Here is a 21,378-nt window from a genome sequence, read left to right as displayed (position 1 = left end):
TAAAACAACAGTGACTATTCCAACAGTGGATAGCGGATGTAGAATTGCCTTATTTAGATCTTAGCTGGGCCTGAGTGTTACCCGTCTCATATCACATATTGTTGCAATAATGGGAGGGAGAGATTATGTGGGAGAAAGAGAAACCTTTATTTGGCTTTTTTTTTTTTTTTTTTTTTGTAGTTAGTGGCATCTTTTTGAACAAATCACGGTTTTGGAATACTATAATTAACACTGATGAAAAGATACTGATGTGCCAAATTAAGCAGAGTTGGTAGCAGTGCCAGTGAATATAACTATATGATGCTTTCAAGGTTAAAATCCAAAGTTTGTTTACTGTAGTTTTGCCAAACTTTAAATACTGAGTGGAAAATTGTCCTGCTGGCTGCCTGATTTACACAGGATTTTCCCTTGCCCTGCTCCACTCCCTTTTCTTTAAAGTTTCAGCTGTTTCTGAGAATGAGGCAAAAGGAAAAGATGTTGTTCTGCTAGGTTAAAAAGAATTTTGGCAAATTTCTTTGGACCAGGCCTTCCATCCTGAAGTTTTGAGTAGGGCTTGGAATTGGACGGGAAGCAGCATTTGAGGCCAGAATGGCCTTATGCAGTGCAATGCCACTCCAGATTGGTCATATTTCTGAAAGGTCTCAGTTTGGTCTCATTTTGTACATTCTTGGCAGAAACCTGCAGAGCCAAAAGATGTCAGTAGAACAGTCTACACAAATCCTGTCTGATCAGAGCCCATAAGCACCTAAATTTACCTGTAAGCTCCTCTTGTTCCTGAATTTCTGCTACTGCACATTTTCTGCCTGAGAACTGTGACCCACCACCTGCCTAAGACCACACAAGATATACAGACTAAGTATCATCAGGCCTAATTCCTGTGGGAGATATGGAGTTGCAGGGTCCAGTCTCTGCCCTCAAACCTGTTTGCACATTTTTACAGACAACTTGTAGCACAAACACCCCCAGAAACCTGGTCCTCCTTGCTGTGCTCCAGAATTGGCTACCCACCACGAAAGTACTCTAAAAATTTGACAGAATGTTGCACTACTGCTCCGTGTCCCACCAGTAATGACAGGCAGGGTGTGGAAGAGGAGATGACTTAGCTCTATACCTTCCCTTCCTGTCCTGCTGCTCAGTCCCTGTGGCCACGGTGCTGGGAGCGTGGAGGAGGGCACCAGCTCTGCAAGACAAGAAGAGAGCAGTCGAGCAGGTAGAGGCAATATTTTTAGTCCAGGGGATGAATGTGATGGACCAGGCAGGAACACAGAAAAGGAGAAGGCAGAAGTAGTGGAGCTGCTTGTCAAAAACGGGCTGGGAGCCCCAGAGCTGTAGTATCACGTTTCCTCCTCTTCACGCTCCTTCTGGTCCCAAAGATTTTGAACAGTGAGGTCAAACTTCAGCAGGGCTGGAGTGAGCAGGGAGGTTGAGAAAGGCTGGTGGAAGAGTAAGAGGCTCCGGCACGTGTCTCAACTGTGCCCTGTTTTCTTTCACTCTAAGAGGCAGAGCAGTGCCACAGAACTTTAGGCAAACAATTTAGTCATGTCTGAATTCTGGGCAGTGCATGCTTCTCATATCTGAGCGCAAGGAGCCAGTTGGTGAGTACTTCCAGGAGCTAATTTCTCCTCTGCTGGGAAGCAGCAGCTCTGGGGACAGACAGTGGGAGACAGAGGGCAGGGGAGAGTTGTCCTGTGAGCAGGAGCCCAAGCAGGTGAAGGAGCAGTGGGAGACAAGAATAGCAAGTGTGCCAGGAGCTGTGCCAACTGAACTTCTCTGCCATAGCTAAAGGGCATGTGATAGTGCAGGTACACAAAGGGACTGAAATTAAAACAACGTGAATTCTGCTTATCAAACTATTACTTATTCGACTTCCTGAGTGCTTGATAGTGAAACGCTATTGTTCTCTTGACATGACTTCTTCCGTGTAAAAAGATATCTAGAGAGTAAAATCTCAGACTCACTAATATCAATATAAATTTTGTCACTGACTCCATTTGGATTAAGATTTTAGCCATAATGGAGAAACATATAACTATGGAGAAGTGTGGTTTGTGACTTATCTGAGTAGTGTTTGGGATTTAAGAATGAACTGAAAGACTGAAACAATAGAAAACCTGAGATGGAAATAATAAAAAATTAAATATGGGACCAGGTGTGTCTGAAACTAGACAGTGATTAAATGACAGAACTGTTGAGGTTATAGACTGGGCTCAAGATTCTCGTGCAGTGTGATCACCTCGCCCAGACATCTGAAGGGCAGCCAGGCAGGTCATCTTCTATTAAGGAGCTCCTTGTACCAGATGCAGTAGGCAATTGAGCCTGCCATCAACAATCAGTGTATGGCATATGGGGTCATGAGTGTGAGAGGCTGTGGTGGTGTACTGAAACTAATGTCGTGTCATCTGCTGGAAAACACAGTGACATAAATCATAGGAAAAGACATTTCCCAGATGTTGTCTTGTGCCATGGTTGCTTCCTGCTATGCTACCCCGCACTCGGCCCCAAGTGCGCACCAGTGTAAATGAGCGTGCTTGTTGTGTGTTGGATGTATGTTGTTTCTCACCCACTGAAAGAAAAATCTAAGAGCTTGTTATCTTCCTTGGACTGTTAACAACTGTGAGATTTCCAACACCCTGTATTCGCAGGCCTCTGACTCCCTGATGCAGCTTGCCATGCTAAAGAAATGAGGGACCTTCAGCATCCCAAAGCGTTCCAGCGTTGGCTCCTCTGGAGTTTACCTCTTGCTTTGAAACAGTTCATCAAAGTTTTAGCTAAGATAAAAAGCCCCACTTGAGCATCTCTGAACATCTTCTGTTTCAAACACTTATGTTTGAGTCTATGTTAACCTGTATGAAAGAACTAGATTAATCAAAACACCAGTCCCTCTTCTAAGAAAATTAAAGGGGGGGAAATTGCTGAAAAAGATGACTTATTTTGTTTTCTTTTATTTCATGACATAAAAATAGAAAAATCCTTATGATAGAAGAACGGCCTGACTTCCATGTGAAGAGTATTTAGCTCACTCAGGCGCAATGAAGTGACTATCACATCTCAGCAGGAACTAATATGGCCAAAGTCTGTTCCAAGATAAAATATGAGTGCCTAATTTCATTTACATGAGTTTTATCGTACTGTAATTGCTGTGCTGAGGAAAATAGTACTGCAAGTTTAGTTTCTGTGTTAACTTCAAAAGTCAAACTGAGTGCAGAAGGGCTCCACATTGCTGTGTTATGAACTGTTTGTTGCATCTTTCTTTTCCTGTGTTCAGTTCTCCAATTCCTCTCTACCCACTCTCATATCAAGTTACAGTTCTGAATGTAAGAAGCTAAGTTCATGTCATTTTTCCCAGTTTGGTTGTGTCTTCGTGTTTTTGGTGAAGTCTCCATTTGTTTCTTTCATTTATGCATTCATTTGTTCATTCTCTTGTTCATTTTTCCACTGCAAAGATGTCTCCACCTGAGACATACAGACATTTTGTAGTAATCTGTTTTTATAAAAATTTATAAATTGTAAGCCCCCATTGCCATTGACTTCTCTGTCCAATGCCTCCTGAGACACTGGTGCCCCCTCCTTTCCTTCTTACTGAGGCTACTATAGGTTAGAGGGGGAAAACCTCTTTTGTACTTTGTAGTTTTGTAGAATTAACATTTTTGTGGATACAGGTCTTTCTGATTTAACATCTATTACAAAATTGTGGCTGATTTCTTACAGTTTTCCAATCCTGAAGTTCTTGTAGAGCAGCAACGTGTGTGTGTGTGAGAGAGACAGCATGCATGTACAACCATTGCATGTTACAGGTGTGTATAAATAGAATTACTTAGCCCTAACCATGACACTCTGGTTCCTTTGTAGGAGGTATGCTGTGAAAGGTAGAAACCCCCAACCTGGGCTGCCCTCCAGCCTCCAAGGACACTCTTCACTCCATGGGTATGCGCATGACTTCAGTGGAACTAATGGCATTATACTAGGAGAATATGGCCTGGTGTGAGAATGATTCAAAAATCATGATTACCGTGTGCCTCTTAGCAAGGTAGGAATTTATATGTAATTATGAACCAAATAATTCCACTATGGTTCATCTAAACATACTGACAAAACATTCAGGAGAATGGTCCTTTGGAAGAATCATGCAAGCATCGCACGGTGAGTATTTCTGCAGTGGTCCCCCCAAGCCCTCAGGTCATTTGCTTTAACTACTTTGGAGGCTATCTGGGAGCTGCTCCAAATCAGAAGATTGCAATGATAGAGATTAAACTGAGGTTTTCTGAGAAAAGAGAAAAAAAAAAAAAAAAAGGAATTAGCATAGGGAATTTGGGATCACTCCTGTTCAGCATTTAAACATTTAGAAAATGGGTTTATACACAGTGAAGGACAGGAATTATTTTTGTTAATGACAAAGACATAATGCCAGAAGTAATATACTATTTGCTTTTCTGGTGGTTCATCTTAAATTGGAAGTCAGTGATAAAAATTGGGACCATGCTAAAACAGACGGTTGGTAAAAACAGTGTTTTAGATTATAAATGCTTAGGAATTAGATATTAGAATGCTGAATATTTATTGCTACTGCTGATGGCTGAATGCTTATTTTTCTTTTTCTGTGCCAGAACAAAAAAAGACAACCGTCTTCAAAGACTGCATCTTCTCCTGTGATTTATACCTCTAGGGATTAAAACTGCATGGAGATCATAGTCCACTGGTGGACAGACTGATCTTCTGTAGAGGTATGTGATTGACTTTCTACCCTTTTCACAACATTACGTCTGTAAGATAAGGCTCATGCGTTGATCTTTTTACTTACTCAGATCTTTTTTAAAATTTATGTATGCTATAAACAAGCAAAGACAGTCCATGCTGTATGTTGGAATTGAAATGATTTTGCTTGTCAACACTGAATTGATAATTATGATTTGGCTAACGGACATATTTGTTTTGTGGTGTTTTATTTGTATTCACTTACCTTCTGGAGGAGAGGTTGGTCATCAGGAATGGAAGTCTCCCTACTTCAAAATTTAAACAGAGGAGAGGAGAGGAGAAGGGGAAATCAGCTTTCTAAAAGAAAATTACTGTGCATGATTGCAGAATGGTCTCCAATGCTTTGGAAAGATGAGCGCTTCTTACAATTTAACATTATGAAATTCTATAAATTTGAAATTTGGCATATGGTTTACCCATCTTGCGCTCTTCAAGAAGAAAAAAAAATCTCCAATACATGTTCAAAACCACAAAGAGCTGCCAGCTGAGGGTTTTCTGCAAAGGGCTCTCAAATTAGCAGTCTGATTCTTTCCCTCATTAATAGGGGTCCACTTAGGGGCGCAAAATACCATCATCCAGTGACAATTAATGGTGGAGAGAAGGTCTATTAGTTCAGCACTAGGATTTTGCTACTTGGCAATGGGATGAGGGATAACTGTTATCCTTATTCTTTTATGTGATTCCTTTGTTATAAGGCAAGGGATCCTAGAACCTACAACAGTACCGCTTACGTCCTCTAATTCTGAGTAAAGAAAGTATGTTCACAGCAACTGTGTGGAAACACAAGGTCTCTGGATAGATGCCTTTTGCCTCTGGCAGCATTTCCAAAGTCTATGTGGATAATGGCAATCTAAAAACTCTTCTGCCATTTTTTTACAAGGGAAATGAAGGAATTAAAAGTTTATTGTGTAGTGTGGGATGAGAGCTCTGAGAGCATTTTCCCTGCTCTTGCAGTCATAATTCGTACAGAAAATAGGCTAGGCATCATGTTCACCACACCCCACACCAGACTTCTATGAATCAGTGGTACATGCTACGCAAATCTATTTTGAAAGCTGACAAGGAAGCATATCAAATCACATCATGTAGGGGTGGAAGGTGTTTATATTTTTGAAAGCAAAAGCATATAATGCCTAGTATTGGATTGTTCAGTACCACGTCTCTCAAAATGATGTAGGTACAATTTTCCAATTTTTCAAATTAACTGTCTGTTCTCCCTACTGTGGATTGTAATTTTTTAGTCCATTTTGTATGACAGAACCAGTATTCAATTGATTAAGATTTAATAGGAGAACATGCTGATGCATTGAAAGGAACACAAGGCCCTATTATACTGTTTTTCAGGCAGAATATGAATTAGCTTTTTTTTTTTCCTGGTAGATTCTATGTTCTCTGGATTCTGTGCCTGAGGCCTGATTATCTTAAGTCTTTTGGGAAGGAAGAGGGAGGATGCTGCACACAGCCCATCAGAGATGCTCAAATTTTAGCTGAACTGTAGGATCACCTGTAGGACTTTGATTTTGGAAGTCAAAGCATTCTATAATTTGTAGTGATTTTAATGATTTAAATTTTAATGATTTTTAAAGAATAACTTACATAATAACTCTTGGTTTCATAAACATGCTTATTTTCTGGGGTAAATTTTTTTATGATTGTATGTCTTCGTAGAGCAAACTGCTAGATCAGATAGAGAACTTAGGGGCTGGAAGTGGGGATCAGGAAGAATTTAAGCACCTAAGCTCAAGATTGTGTTTCTGGCAGAGGATGGCCTGCACCTGGGACTGCTGCATGCCTGCAGAGGTGGTTAGAACCAACTGCCCAAGCATTGTAGCTCTGTGCTTGGTTCCAGCCTTATCCCATCCTGAACCCAGAAATTAAGCTCTCCTCTGCCTCTGTTCCCAAGAGGGGCTGATTCTGGAAGGCTTTGTAATAAAGCACGTAATGCACATGAAGGTGAGAATTACTGTATTTTGAAGCACAGGTGATGTGTGTTTAGCAGCTGAGACCCATTCCATGTCTCCCTCCAAGCTGAGGCGTGGGAGATGTTAAAACTTTACCTCCCATCTCCAGAAGTGCAGCCACCTGCAGGCTATTGTGTGTGGCTCTCTTCCATTTCGTTCATTGAAACTCTGCTGTCATCTAGAGAAGAATTCAAAACTCCCTGAGTGATCAAGCAAGTGCAACTGTAGGAAAGGCTTTCAAGTTAAAGGACCCTCTCCAGACCTTCTACAGTCAAATGATATTCCAAATTCTTTGTCTCTGCACCTAGGGTTCTTTGCTTATATCTAATTATTATGTAATATGAAATACATAAAAGCTTGAGGTGCAATGAGCACAGACATGAGCTCTCCTTCCAAAATGGCATTGCTAAGCACCAGTTAGAGAGTCAATCTCATCTCATCTCCTGCAGTTCAGGTTCCATGAATTTGCTGCACATTTAATCTGGTTCAAGAGGAATGATGGATGGTGAAAAGAGCACCTCTACCACTTCCCTTGTGACTTGCTGTATACATAGGCTTCAGTGCCCAGATCCTCTTTCTGGATTTACCTGAAATTGCACCAGAGAATTTTAATTAAAAATATACTTACAGATTCATCAACTGTCAGCAATTTGGAACAGTCAAAATTTCCTCCTTGTTTATGTAAGGCAACTGATTTTTTGCCCTAAACTTCTGGGTTTTGGGGAAAAAAAATCTAATGTTCCTTCCCCTTGCTTGGAAATTAGAGTTTTGGATACTCATTCCATTTAAGCCATGTCTTCACTTCAGCACTGGGAGCACTGATCACAGAATATTACAAAAAGCATAAAACATTTGCTCTTGCCTGCTTCCCTTTGTTCTCTGTGGGAACAACATGAATAGAGTACAGAAAGGATAATTCAAAGAACGTAGCAGTTGCTTTTTTCAGTATCCTGAAGTATAGTTCAGGTCTCAGACCCTCTGTTAACCATGCTGTAACTTATTTTTTTTAAACTTAATCACCTCTTCAGTCACAGGGGCATAAAATGGACTGTCATTACTGGCTACCATTTTTGCTCCAAGGCAAATTGCTTCCATGTTTTACAGCAGCCTGTTTCTGTGCTCTCAAGATCTACATTACAATTTGGGGGATGGTGACTCTCCTAAAGATCCTGTCTTTGGTATAGGCAAAAAGATTTTAATCTTTAAAGGTAGCTGCTGTACACAACTGCTCACTTTTTATTAACTCTATTTGAACTACCTCTTTTGTGGGTAATTGTAGCATCTATGAAAAGGAAAATTACAGCTAAGATGAAGGTTATTTTTCATACAATGGCATTTTGTTATTAGTTAGACTTTCATGTAATCTACAGCATGAATTTGAAAGGACTTGTATTTTGCCATTTCAGTGGTATTATTCTGAACCTAGATGGGCTAATAGTTTCAAACTGGCTTGTTGTTTATTATAGTTGCTAGTCTGGCCAGCTGAAGAAAATGTGATTTTTCATGTGTTCATGATTAGGGTCTGCAAGGTTAGGCACTGCAGTTTGTAAGCTGTAGATGCTGGTCTCCTGTTCAGCTCTGAAGAGGTCTGATGGAGAGGGTAACGTTTTAGAAAATGGAAGATGTGGTCTGAACCTTTTCATGCTCAAAAGGGATTTCCATATTGGTCTCCCACGTGCTACTGGCCTGCTTTCACTAATAAATATCTCTCACTGTGTTTAAAAAAAAAAAAAATATAATAAGCCCTGCTCTGTTCTTGGTAAGAGCTGGCACTTACAAATACTATTAGGAGAATGCTTTAGCCTCTGCTTCCTATACGGATGAAAGCTAGTTCAGGAACATAAACTTTGCAGACGTAATAGGATTTTGGATTTTCTAATCTGCATTTAGTCTTTCCAGTTAGTGTTAGATGCTCTGCTGCTTCCAGGGTGGTATTACAGTCCAGCTAACCTGAACCAGATGCTGCAAAACCCAGACAGCTCTGTTTTCCCACCTCTGCTCCCTTCTTTAATCCATGTGCTCCAACTGTCTCTCTTGTGTTGGCAAGGGTGCATATCTGGTTCTGCAGGGAAATGGTTCAGATCTTCCGACAAGCCAACTCCATGAAATGCTTTACCACAGTGTCAGGTAAATGCCAGCTTTGGGGCAAGCGAGAAGCTTGACTGCTCAGACCAGGAAAGGCAGTGGGACTGCCCCTTTTGGCAGCAGATATACATTAGATGCCTTCGATGTATTCCCAAACTGCCCTTTTCTGCATATGGGGTTCTGAATTATATTTCTGCTGTGCCAAACTCTGATTTTAACTATGCAGTTGCTAGAGACAACTGCACCAGTCAGATATTTAATGAGAAAGCGTAGAGCCCTTTGCATTATCCAGATAACAGGACAATTAGCTGTGAACAATCAACTGACACACCTGGACGTGTCATAGTCTCTGAAGTAGCTCTGATGTGACCCAGATACAGCACATTTTCAGAGATTAAATATGTACAAGGGCAAGAGACCCAATGCATTCATGACTTGCCAGAACTAATGAATGTGTGAGCAGTGAATGAATAGCAATCATTTCTCTGATATGACTTGTTTTGTTGTTTTTTTTAAGGTGGCAGCTCTTAGTGGTAGGAGTGTGCAGCTGTGCTCAGGAAACCCACGGCAGCCCAATGCTTAAGCATACAACACTTACACGAAGCAGGAGAAATGAAGTTAAAGAAAAATGGAAAAATGGTATTTCTTTATATCCTTCTAACCTCTTGGCGTCCTCACTGTAGAGAATTTTTGAGCGTTTTGCTTCTTTTTAAAATAAAATAAAGAGAATATTTTTGAGCTATTTATGATTAAGCAAAGGTAATGCACTGTATCGATCTCAAATAAACTTTTTAGTATAGTCTATATCCCTTAAATTATCCAGTCATTTAAATTCTGTGGTATGTGTCTTCATGCTAAGACCTGTCTTCATTTTTTTAATGAAAGCCAGATGCCATGAATCACAAAACTGCATGGCTAACACCAAACAACTGTATTTTCCAAGGAATAAGGCCATGCTCATCACTAGATTGAATGTTTAAAAATGGTTTGGAAGAAATTAAAATCCTGCTATGAAAAGACTGGGATAAATGTAATATCTGTTTAATTCACATGATTTACCTGATTTCTTCCTAAGGAAGGTAACACAGCCAACCAATCAACATGTGCATGATATTCTTTGTATGACAATCATTAGTCTTGTGCTCTTTGTTCATTTTTCATAAGACAGGGCAGTGCCAGGCTGAAACTGGCACAGATCACAGTGATGCTTATGGCTCTTCAGAAGGACAACCTTATTCAAGCCAAATTTTTAAACTGACTTCAAAAGGCAGCTGTGCAGGAGGAAAGAACTCTGATTTCCTCCAATAACAGCTGATACTATCCGACACGCAGTGGGGCAGCCACAGGGAAATTAATGTACTCCCACCTTCTGCCTGATGCTGCTGTTGTGTGGCCCCCATTTGTCTCCTACCTCAGGTCGCGGGTTATTCCTGCAGTGGTCACTTCTACCGCCCTTCTCTGAAGGTCTCACAAAAACCTACATGCATCGGCCATGAGACTGGATGTGTTGAAAAAACTACAGTATTTTGCAAAGGCAGTATTGCAGTAATGTCTTTTTACATCAAATACCGTTTTTAGAATTATTAAATGGCAGTGGATAATTGATAAAGCAACATTTGTGATATTTTGATATCATGATATTAGAACATTTATGATATTTTCAGTTACATAAGTAAATCATTGATACATTTGTTGACTTAATGTCCAAAATGGGCTAACTTTAACACTTTATTTCAGTATCACAGTAGTAATAATATATTCATTTATTAAAACACGGGTGTCCTGGTTTGAGGTAAAACAGAACCAATTTTGTTCAGTAACTTCGCTTCTTAGCTGGGCCTCTTCTAACTACTGAAATTAACTGCACATTGTGCAGACAGTGTTCACTCTCTTAGAGTGATAAGGCCAATGTTTATAGCTGATGCCCAGGCATGGGATGCAGAGAGGCTCCTGCTTATACTTATTGCCATAACAGCCAAGGCCAACCAACTTTGTTATTTGCCACGTTGGAGGGTCGGAAGCGGAAAAGCATAGTGGGGTCCCACCTGCAGGGAGGAGCGGACAGGACAGGTGACCCAAAACTGACCAACAGGGTATTCCATCCCATCTGCCTCATGCTCAGTATAAAAGCTGAGGGACCAAAGGGTCACGGGCTCTTCCTTCAATGGCCGACGTCTGAGGAGGACTCTCTCTGCCTGTGATCCCAATCCTGACTCCAGATCCGGAATCCAGTTCCCGTCCGCCACTGAGTCCAGCCTGGGACTGCCCCAGTGCCAGCCGGTGACGTGATTGTCATCTCGGGAGCTTGATACGGTTTTGTATATATTTTTCATTATTTCTTTTTATTTTATTATTAATATTTCATTAAAGTAGTTTAGTTTCTTCTAAACTCGTAAGTCTCTTTTTCCTCCTCTGTCTCTCTCTTTGTAGAGGGGTAGAGGGGAGCATCTGTCGGTCCCGTCTGGGGTCCCTCGGGTCCCCAGTGGTGGATTTGGCCTAAACCACGACAACGGGTCTTAAAGCATAAAAAGGGAATAATATTAGCAGGTAAAGAAGATTGTTTAGAATTTTCTATTTCTGCTTCCAATAACAAGAGACCAGCAGACATGAAGCAGTTAAGACAGAATATTTCTACCTATTTCTCACATACCGGAGCACACTGGAGGTTTTGGGAAAATTCGGGAGGACGTGTGGTTGGTTCAGCAGGAGAAAAGGAGAACTTCAGTCTGACTGCTGGCAACGTTATTGTCCCCAAAGTTGGTATAAACAAGCAGGACACACTTCCTGTGTGCAAGGGAAAATTCTTAAGAAAGGCCTGGGTGTAAATTCAAAAAGCTTGAAGACTAATTTTCATGTTATTTCTCAGATTTCCCTCCAGGTCTTCATCTTTCTTCTTCCCACATCTTTAAAAGGTATTAACGTCTGATTGCATTGCAGTCAATAGCCAAACTCCAGCTACTGGTCTTATCTTCATGAGTGACTTCGTTGTGCTTATTTTTTTTTATATTGCTGTAAGTTTAAAGCATGGAACATTCAGAGTTCCTGCCTCTGCTGCAGTTCCCACCAACATACTTTGCAATTGCTACAGTGTCTGTGCTTGCAGGGATTTTTGGCTTTTTTTTTTTCAGGTAACCTATCCTGCAATATTTTATCTGGATTTTCAAGATTTCCTACTTCCAGAGTAGCTGCTTCAATTAAATACTTTGTTCTGAACAACCTGATGTTTTCTGATTAAACTTTTTTTTTGGTAGTACAGTTTCTGATCAGCTGCACTCCTACTTATTTTCCAGGTGCCAAAATTTAACCATGACAATACTCCTGTTTACCTAAGGAGTTCAATTTGCAACTTGTGTGTGATCTGGTGTTGGAATTCAAAATACTGATTTTTTTTTTTTTTTATAAGTCTGAAAGAAATAATTTTTTTTTTTTTTGTGGCTTATTGTGATAGGTTTGCAGCATTTAAAATTAATTTTTCAGATTTATGAAACATCTCATTTCTTATTAGAAGGAAATAACAATATAGTTCTTGCATCAGCAGCAAGTTTTATTGTTCTAGTTAATGACTGAAGGGCTAGATCTTCGGCTGCTCTGAAGCGGCACATTTCCATTCAATCCTGTAGAGCAGATTGCTTTACAGAAGCCAAGAGTCTGTCCTGAGATAGACACCACCTGAGAGTACCTCAGAGGAGATGTTTGAAGTAGGTAGATGCTTGGATATAATGGCTGCACAGGAAAAAGAGTAAAAGTAGTTTTCATGAGAGTAAAGCGAACTTAAGCAAGACTAAAACTGCAAAAACTAATTTGCGATTCTGATCATTCAGCTGTAGCCTCGCAAAAGCGGAATCACCATAAAGAGGCTTTGGATGAACTCACTAAAGCAATAGAAGTTTCATCTATCCCTAAGGTACATCTGCGGTGGGAGTTACGGTATGTGTGTTGCATAAGAGCCCGCTCTTGTGTGTGGAGAAGAATATCCTAGATTTAGCGAGCTGCTACATTTTCGATCAGGGAGTATATCAGAATAGTGGTTTTTAATATTTGTTGTCCTGTTTCGGTCTTGTAGGTTTTTATTACACTAAATTTATCCTGAAGTGATTGACAGCTGCATCTTAGACTATAGCTACAGTACAGCAAAATTAGATCAGTGAATATAATAAACAATACTGCATTTAGAGGCTCAGATCAGACTGACCTACAAGTAATCCATCTTCTGAACATATTAGGTTACCTTATGCTTGAACATAGCATTAAGCATATTAGAAATTGACTTGTGAGATTTTTCAAAATAAAATGAGATATTTTAGTAGGTAATGGAAAGGAGAGGCTGAAGTTCCCTGTTTTTTTTTATCCACAAACCCCTTATCATTAGATTTTATCCCTAATGCCCAGTGTTTCTGAAATCAATGGTTACTTCTTGATCCCTGCGATAGACTTGGAATTTTTAAAATGATGCAATTATGAAATGTTGTCTGCCACTGATTTTATGCTGATCTTATAAGAGCCTGGGAACTCTTAAAAATGTTGTGCATTTACAGCATTTGGGGTGCTTGACACTTTCAGGGATTGAATCTTTTCAGTGAAATAATGTTTTCCCTACTTTTTGTGATCAGTCTACTAATGTCAATAACATAATACTACACATGTGGAAATGGATTCCTGCTTATGTTTTCATTTCCAGAATTTGTGTGATGCATTTACAGTTATTGATTAAACATACTTAAAATGGTAGGTTTGCATTGGCTTTGCAGTTCTTCTGTAATCTTATTAACTTTCCATTTTTTTTTCCCTCCAAGGGTGTAAATTGATTTATATGAGCATGCTGTTAAAATTATAACTCCTTGTCTAGCCCCTTGGGTTCTAATGTTTTTTAAACACAGTACAATTATGGGAAACATTATATTGGAATGACAACATAAATCATCCCCATAGGAGTCTGAGCAGTCTGGGGAGTAATCATGTAGAGCCCTGCTGAGGTAAATAGGAACAGTAATTTGAAATAAATAAAAGACCAATGGTGCTAATGTGGATGTCTCAAGAATATCATTAAGTATGTAATGACAGTGTTTACTTGGTGTAATGATATTGGGTGTACTGTAATGTTGCTGTTTAAATCATAACTTTATAGTTCGTGATCCCGTCTCTTTTTCTTCAGAGAGTGTGTCAGGTTGGCCGTGTTTCCATAACTATCCTCCAAACACCAGCACTTTGCCAAAGAGCATATGCACATGTGAAATATGGTAAGATTCTCTAGAACTTTGGTTAAATTTAGTCAACAAATACAGAAATTCTAGGTACAAAAATATGTTTATGGAGACGATTATTTTCTTTGTTTCCCGTTTCTTGCCGTAGTCAGAGTATTAGAAAGAGTAGGGAAATTGGGTGATAAAAATACTTTCATTTGACATTCATCCACATACAGCAGTGTTGTTGTTTGGGTCTGAAATGGATCTTGGACCACTTTGCGCTTGAGCACAGTGGGAATCTGGCAGCTGGGCAGCCTAGTGAGCTTCCTCACTTGCAGTAGCTTCTTCACCAGTGCTTCATTCTCACTGATACTCTAAGCTATTGTTTCTCCCTTGACCTGCAGGGGAATTAAAGTATGAGTTTAAGAAACAAAATGAAAACAGTTAATCTGAAAAGGAACTACTCTAGGGATTTTTGTCAATCTTTTGTTTTTAACATTTACAAATTACATAGTAGAAAATGCTCTAAAAATATGATCTTTTCATAGAAAATTTGTTCCCCCAGAATAAATTCAGCAATATCATGTGAATAAAAGTAAAATAAAATGTATTTAAAAAAAAATAAGGTAGACTTTTAAAGTAGAAATTGATCTTCAATGAGATTTTTTTGCAGATGCTGGGGAACATGCACGTAAAGCAACTTGCGTAATTGAAAGCATGCTGTGTTTATGCAAAAACGAATGCAAAATGTTCATTGCATAAACACAGCCAGACCTTTAGAACACATTTTTAAAAAGTTGATGGTATTAACTCTTTAATAATTTCTGAACCAATCTTGGAGCAAGATTAGACTTTGTGCAGTCTGTAACAGATTTATTTGCTGCAAGTGTAGATATGACTACTTTTCAGTGGCACGAGTACTATCAGTACAAGGTGTAAAAGTTTCTGGGAGAAATGCTTCTGACATCAGGGACTTTGGTGCAGCTTGGACAAGTCAAATCGACATGGGTTCCTTTTGAGAGTAAAAGTCACTTCTGCTTAATTTTGCTTTTTGTTTTTAACCAGCAATAAAAATTTAACATAATTTATATGCGAAGCTTGTTGAACAGATCTTTTTATGTATTATGTTTTAAAATTTTAATAATATATTGGAGAAATTAAAGACGTCTCCAGAAAAGGCAAACAGATCTCAGTCTGTCTCTGTCTTCATCCTCCCTTAGAGGGATACACTTTTGTTAGTGTATGTGAGCATACACATACACTTTTATGGAATATCTTTTATGGAATATCTTGTGGAAATCTTGACTGACCAATTGTGTGCAGCTTTCTCTCATTCATAAACACAGTCATTGCATTTATCAAAATTTGTTACAAGTGGCAAAACTTCTTAGTGTCTACTTTAGATTTTGAGTGAGTCCTCTCAGTGAATACACGTGTATAACAATGCTGTTTGATTCTGAAAAGTTGAAATAAAAATTGTCCAACTCCTTCAGGGTATCGACAATGCTATAGATTGGTTTTTAACGCACAGTTTTCAGTCTTTTCCATTTTGCTCAAATGAATTTGAAAAGTCACAGCTTTAAATACTCATGTACTCAGGCAATACAATAGTGCATGCATGTGATTGTCATTTCTACTTGTGCTCTCAGGACTCAAAACTACAATTATCAAACCAAAAGTAACATTTTAATGGTTAATCTTGTTGAATATGTTTATTTGGCTGGCTCCAGATATAAATTTGTGGGATTATTTAGGTCACAGGGTTGATGTATTTTGTGCTGTTCACAAAGCCTTTGATGTTACAGTGGCAGAGGCTCTCAGTATTCAAACATCTGTGTTTCCTGCAGATGGTAGTCCATTTCAGAAAGGCATTATGTAACTTTTTGACTAAATTGTGCAAACAGTTTTTTAAAAATGTCTGTATTTTAGGTATTTCTTCCACATTGTTTCATAATCAAATATATATGTTATGGGTATATTGGCTCTGTATGATAACATGTATTCATATACTGGTTTTTAGATTTTATTCTCTTAATTTTTTATGGTTTTATGTTTGTTGACCATATTCAGCATGTCATTCTGGTGTTTTTAATTAAATTAAAATACCTTATAAATATACTTGTATTTTTAAAATCTAAAAAGAGTAATAATGACAATAATACCTGGTAAAATGAGGTAAAGGAAAAGATGAAATATGAGATTTGTTGTATAGTTTGGCTTTTTAAGTAATTGCAGTTGTGCAGATGGTGCAATGGGGAGAGAGAAGGGAGTATCACCTTTTCAGGAAGGTATGAGTAGCTAGATAGGCGGTCAGGGACAACCACACATCAGTAAAAAAACTACATTGCAACACCAAAGACCTAGAATTTGGGGCTTGTAAGTTCTGCACTCAGCTCTGTTTCAATTTATTTTGTGACCATGAAGGTGTAGCTGATTTTTTCTGGGTCTCTTGTTTTATTTCCAGCTGTTTGCTTTTTGTATTTGAACTGTAAGCTTTAGTACTAAGAATGTGCATTTTCACTGTGTGTTTTCCCCTGCATCTCTGATGCAGCAGACCAAGTATTTAGCCACATTCGTGGCTAGAGGTCACAACTCATTTAAAAAGTGCAGATTATAAATTTGGCTCAAACATTCCTGACTTTTTACTTCTTGATTTTACTTTGCAGTGAGCAAAACCACCATGAGTATTGTCTAGGAATTATTTTTTAAAATTTGAATTCAGTAAAAATGTGCTGCAAGTGTACATAATGCCATCTTGTTGGAGCTGCAATATGCCTGGTAGCGGTGCCAGTAAGAAAATTGCACATCTTTTGTTCTAGCACGTACAAGTTCTGCTGTGGGTTGTCCTGCCAGTGCTGTACGTAAGCTGGTACCAGCATTGCAGAAGGCAGCGTAACTAATGTCTGTCACTTTTGGTTCATTCATTTTCTGTCTTCTTCCAAGAGTACCTGCAGCTTGTTTCCAAAAGGAGAAGTGGCTCATGCAATTACACTGCAGATCCCTATTCTAGGAATTTGATCCTGTTGGCCTATTTCAGCCAAACGTCAAAGTGTCAGAAACTCAGAGATACTCAGTTCACACAAATTTCATTAAAATTAGCTGGTGGAATTAAAGGGACCCTAAGGTGGCAATGCAAGTGTAACCTTTATTAGGCATGAAAGAACTGGCATGAGAGAAAGACATGAGTACCCAACTTCAACAGAAGTTGCACCCATAGTTTGGGTCTTGCATACCATAAAATCTGTCTTTCAGCCAAAACTTCACTTCTGTGTGGATTTTCTTCTGTCTAACATGGCACAAGCTATGGTAGCAGCATTTTCTGCATTCATAATATCACTTCCCAGTCTGGGACTTTGTATTGTCTTATAAGGATTAAACTCACTTAGCGAACTTGTAACTGGCTGACTTTTTAACTGATGCATACCAAGAGATGAGTTAACTGGAGACCAGGCATGGTAGTGGGAGAATGAGACAAGAATGCAACCTTGCTTCTTGGTGGCAGCATGTTGTTAAGTCATTTGGAATATATTGTACAACTTCATGTTTGAGTGAAGAAATGCCATCTGAAAAGACTGTGTGAGCTGGGAGTGTCTTAGAGGAGGCGCTTGGAGTAGACAGATGCTTAAATATAATGGCTGCACAGGAGAAAGTAAAAGTAGTTTTCATTAGGGTAAAACAAACAAGATTTTTAGAAGAGGACTTTTAGATGCTGTCAAGGAAATGTTGTAAAAAACGCCAACATGGAATACTCATACTGTATGTATTAAATGTTCTGAATTCATTGTGAAAAACATCTAATCATAAGAAAAATGTCTACAGTTTTATTTGTTGTTTTCTCTCACTTATTCTGCATTGGTAATAGAAAATTTGAAAGAAACAATAGGTGATGCTAATAAGGCTGTCCAGTTGGACCCTGCAAACCCTGTAAGTAATCATGGTATGAACTGTATGTTCTAACATTTATTTTCTATTAGTGCTTCAGTTTATTCATTTAGCTGTTACTGATTTCCTAGAAATTATTAATCTAGTCTGCTGTATTTGTTATAAGAGAACACTACTTTGACTAGCTTTTATATAGTGGCACTGTAATCAAAATAAGCCTAGTTATATTCATGTAAAATATTTTATTATGTAAGATATTTTCATGTGGGGAAGATGATATTTGATAGGGAAATATTTGCAGATTTAAATTCTTATATCTCAAATTTTCCATGGAAGACTTTTCCTTTTACATATATAAACGTGGTTATGTAGCGTAGACCTGTCAAAACCACCTTCAAACTACTGAGCTGGAGTACTGGGAAAAAACATGAAAATCCAGGGTTGTAACATAAGGTCAGAAGATTAGTATGTTTTTGCATCACCAGCCCATGCTGAGCTCTGAGTTGCACAGCTTAACTGCTTCTAGTACTGGAGGTACCTGGAGGGATATGTGTATGTCATGGTTTGGGCCAGACTGGCCACTGAAATGAATGACAGTTGCCCTATCCCAACTTTCCTGGAAGGGAGAGGAAGAAGAGAGAGAAAGACGCTTACAAGTTTAGAAAAACTACACTACTTTAATGAAATATTAATAATATAATGAAAAGAAAATAATGAAATATGCTTAATATATACAAAGCCAGTATCAAGCTCCCAGGGTGACAATCATGTCACTAACAGGCACTGGGAAAGTACCAAACTGGACTCAGCTGCAGACGGGAGCTGTACTCAGGAACTGGATTCAGGAACACACGGATCGGGATCAAAGGCAGACAAACAGACCGAGTCCTCCTTGGACACTGGCCATTGAAGAAAGAGGCTGACCCTTTGATCCCTCAGCTTTTATACCGAGCATGAGGCAGATGGGATGGAATACCCTGTTGGTCAGTTTTGGGTCACCCGTCCTGTCCGCTCCTCCCTGCAGGTGGGACCCCTCTACGCTTTTCTGCTTCCGACCCTCCAACGGGGCACATAACAAAGTTGGTTGCCCTTGGCTGTTATGGCAATAAGTATAAGCAGGAGCCTCTCTGCATACCATCCCTGGGCATCAGCTATAAACAATCAGGTCTCATCACTCTGAGAGCGAACAGTGTCTGAACAATGTGCTGTTAATTCCAGCGAGTTCGGTTAGTTAGAAGAGGCTTAACTGCAAAGTAAAATTACTGAAGAGGAAATCGGTTCTGTTTTACCTCAAACCAGGACAATGTACAAAGTCATAAAAGAGTTTGTGATGCAGACATACTTTGACGTCGTTGTGTAAGAAATGGGCTTGCTGATGTCGATTTATAGTGGCTCAGTCACACAGCAAGCACGATAACTGCTTAAACAGTTACAGCAAGAAACACTAGGATTACATAAAACACAAAGCATCCAGAATCGGACTGGGATATTCCTATTTAAGTAATAAAAGGTATAACAGATACTCCTCTTGGTGTCAGAACTGTGACACCATGCTTCTTGGTACACACTGGCCGGATGTATACTGATTTTAGCTGGCTCTGCTAACTCCTACTCGTGCACTAAAAAGGACCTGCTAGATGGTGCTCTCTGAGGCTTCTGTCTGCTTCAGAGGCATCTTCACATCTTCAGTCTGCACACAAGGAAGGTGCTGCAAAATAATCCTTACCTTCAGGATGGAGCAAACCGAGCCTGCTGTTATGCTTTGTTCTACAGGATACGTATTGTATTGGAGCTCTTGTGCGGAGTACTGTAAAGTGCAAAAAGGGAGATGTTGATTTAGGCTATAGCCTCAGGCTCAATCCTTCTCATGTCTGTGCTTTAATCCTAAGGGGGGGCTATCATAAATATTCTTATGGCAAAAGGGAGCCAGCAGCCTTTAAAATTTCTATACATTTTCATGGTCTTCGTTTTTTTCTAGTTTGTTTTACTTCTCATGCTGTGTTTAAAAAAAGAAAACGTGAGGTCAAATTAGGCTTTAGTCTAAGCGCTTGCATAGCTTTTCTAAGCTGCTGTTTATGCTGGAACTGAAATGGACCTCAAATGCTTTTGGTTCTTGAGTTTTGATTTGATCTAGTTTTCTCCTGTTGTGGAGTGTTTAAGTAAAAGCTTTGGTTTTGGTTCACCTTTCAGCTACAATTCCACATCCTTCCTGCAGTAACTAGTAGTGCTTGGTTAAAAAACCCAAGCCTTACCAAAGCAGAACGCTCCTCAGGACATACAGTTCTCGCTAGGGAGAAGATAAGGGAACAAACAACGTGCGGCAGATGCTAGTCACATTGCTATGTGTACTACTGGAAGGCATTTAGATACTACCGTGATAAATGTGGTATAAAAACACACATAGAATAAAACAACCATAGAAAGGCAACTGATATAGCAACTGATGAAGGGCTGTACTGAATTAGCTGACTGTTGACCGTCACCATCTGCTTTCTGAACTCCATTTTATTCACTGTAATCTGCCTGTTTAATAAATGTTTTCCTGTTATCACAGGCATTCTCTGAAAATGATTGTCCTTCAGCGGAGGGACACCAGTGAAGATTTTACAGTGAATGTAGCCCTTTAGAGTAACCCAGGGAACAATTATTATAGCTTGAAATCAATGGGAAGCTTACAGTGATTTCCCAGGATGTAGATGAGGCATTGAAATTTGAGCTGATTAGCCTCTGAAAAGTTGAGATAATATCAACGATGAGAAAATGTCGGCCCCAAGAGAACTGTCATTCTCATACTACCCTCCACTGCGGCATACAATGTTTTCTAAAGTTGAAATGGTTTTAGCCTTGACTGAATGAATACTTGCAAAATTAGGATGGAACAAAACTGAGACTGCCAAATAATTGGGAGTGTCTTGTTTCTGGCAGCATCACTAAAGGTTGGTCTTAAGGAGAAAAAGGAATTACGGGTAGATGGAACATTACACATAATAATATAGCATCAGTGGAGCAGTTCTAGGCAATGTTTCAGTTCACAGAGTAAAATGCTTGATCAGTAAAGTATCAAACCTGGGTTAGTTTCAGCAACTCCTGACAGATCTGAGGATCAGTAAAAAAAGTACACTTTGAAATAAATGAGAATCAATCTTTATTGCATTTTCCCCCCTTCTTTTGTGTTTTCAGAAGGACCCATAGGCCTTTTCAACTTGATTTGTATTAGATGCAAATTACTCTGCAGAGGACTATATTGTAACATCACAGAGATTTTTGCAGGTGAGAAATTCAAGTTGCATCTATATGAAACACACTACATGAAAATTTGGGAAGTCCCTCAGGAAAACTTCAAGCTAGTTCACTGAAGATTACACTTCTTTTACTACGTGAATAATTGATTTTTTGGAACAGTTCTTACAAGCAGACCTTAGCAGACAGATCGTGGCATTCCAACAGCACGATATCCTTTTCCATCCGAATTTATTTTTATGAGATTTTTAATATCTACACTGGCAGATAAAACA

Source organism: Vanellus vanellus, assembly GCF_965231255.1.
Source record: "Vanellus vanellus genome assembly, chromosome: 1".
In the NCBI taxonomy this organism is placed as follows: domain Eukaryota; kingdom Metazoa; phylum Chordata; class Aves; order Charadriiformes; family Charadriidae; genus Vanellus; species Vanellus vanellus.
This window is presented reverse-complemented; position numbering follows the sequence as displayed.